Source organism: Carlito syrichta, unplaced genomic scaffold, assembly GCF_000164805.1.
Source record: "Carlito syrichta isolate Samal-C Ts95f unplaced genomic scaffold, Tarsius_syrichta-2.0.1 Scaffold314713, whole genome shotgun sequence".
Lineage (NCBI taxonomy): Eukaryota > Metazoa > Chordata > Mammalia > Primates > Tarsiidae > Carlito > Carlito syrichta.
In genome coordinates, this window is record NW_007258809.1 from 450,318 (window position 1) to 452,595 (window position 2,278).

Below are 2,278 nucleotides of genomic sequence, written 5' to 3' on the forward strand. Positions count from 1 at the left end.
CTACCACGCCCGGCTAATTTTTGATTTATTGTGGAGATGAGGTCTTGTCAAGTTGCCCAGGCGGGTCTCGGACCCATGGGCTCAGGCAATCCACTCACCTCAGCCTCCCAAAGGCGTGGGATTACAGGCTGAGCCACCGAACCCAGCTGTAATTTTTTTAATGGAAAATAAGTGTTGGTGAGGATTTTGGAACCCTTCTACATTGCTGGTGGGAATGTAAAATGGTACAGTTACTATGGAAAACAGTTTGTTGACCTCTCAGCAAGCTAACTATAGGATCACCAGCAATTCCACTCCCAGGTATATATGCACAAGAATTGCAAACAGGTACTGGAGCAAATCTTTGTATATAAACATTGATAGTGACGCTTTTCACATCCATGAATGAATGGATGAGCAACTTGTGGTATATACACACACTATAATATTTTCAGCCATAAAAAGGAATGAAGTACTGACACATGCTACAACGTGAATGAGCCTCAAAAACCATTATGTTAAATTAAAGAAACTGGACTCAAAAGGTGACATATTGTATGATTCTATTTATATGAGATATCCAGAAGAGACAAATCCATGAAAAACAGACTGGTGGTTGCCAGGAGTTAGGAGGAAGAATAGGGGCCCAATTGTTTGATGGGTATTGGGCTTTTGTTGTTGTTGTTGTTGTTTGTTTTTTGAGTTGGCGTCTTACTCTGATGCCTACACTGGAGTGCAGTGTCATGCTTACAACCATCACAGCCATCACAGCCTCAACCTGCTGGGCTTAGGCTATCCTTCTGCCTCATCCTTCCAAGTAGCCGGAATCACAGGCATGTGCCACCATGCCCGACTAATTTTTTGATTTATCGTAGAGATGAGTTCTCGCCATGTTGCCCAGGCTGGTCTTGAACCAGTGGGCTCAGGCAATTCTCTCGCCTCTGCCTCCCAAAGTGCTGGAATTACAGGCATGAACCACCGCATCTGGCATGGGTATTGGGTTTTTTTGTTTGTTTTTGTTTGTTTGTTTTCAAAGTGAACATAATCTCAAGATTTTATTCTCTTCATAAATAAGCAAAATATGACATTAGAACAAAAATATGGAACACTTCATGAATTTGCATGTCATCCTTGTGCAGGAACCATGCTAAGCTTCTCTGTATCGTTCCAATTTTAGTACATGTGGTGCCAAAGCGAGCACAGGTATTGGGTTTTTAATCTGAGCACTTTGGGAGGCAGAGGCGAGAGGACTGTCTGAGCCCAAGGGTTCAAGTCCCAGCCTAGGCAACATGGTGACACCTCATCTCTACAATAAATCAAAAAATTAGCTGGGCATGGTGGGGCATACCTATAGTTCCAGCTACTTAGAAGTCAGGGGTGGAAGGATCACCTGAGCCCAGCAGTTTGAGGCTGCGGTGACTGTGAGCATGCCACTGCGCTCCAGCCTGGGCAACAGTGAGACTTGACTCAGAAAAAAAAAATGGGTATTGGGGTTTATGTGGGTGTGATGAAAATGTGTTGGTGCTAGACAGAGGTAGTGATGGCACAACATTGCTAATGTACTAAATACCACTAAATTATTTACTTTAAATGGCTTCATGTTATGTAAATTTCACCTCAATTTAAGAAAAAAAGTTATCTGAGGGGTAATGCATTGTGTATCTTTTTTCTAATAATGTTTCAAAGGGCCCCCCTGCAACCCCCCATGACTGCTAGGAGTGTTTAAATGAGAATACAGAGAATACTTCCCAAAGCAAGGAGTTAAGCAGCTCATTTGAATCAAGTTGTCCCCAACAGTGGATAAAATATTTTCATAGAAGAGACTACTTAAAATTCAAAAAAGGATCGGGCTTGGTGGTTTAGCCTGTAATCCCAGCACTTTGGGAGGCCGAGGCGAGTGGATTGGCTGAGCCCGTGGGTTGGGGACCAGCCTGAGCAACATGGTGAGACCTCATCTCTACAGTAAATTTAAAATTTAGCTGGGCATGGTAGCGTGCACCTGTAATTGCGGCCACTTGGAAGGTTGAGGCAGAAGGAGCCCAGCCGGTCACTGGAGCCCAGCAGGTCGACTCTGGGGTGGCTGTGAGTAGCGTTCCCCTGCACTCCAGCCTGGGCTAGAGTGGGACTCCAACTCAAAAAAAAAAAATTCAAAAAGGAATTTGAAGCAGGACATTCTTAGCCTTCAAAAACAATTGCAGTTCACGACCCGCCTGGGCAACTTGGCGAGACCTCATCTCTACAATAAATCAAAAATCAGCCGGGCATGGTAGCGCGTGCCTGTAGTTCCAGCTACTCGGAA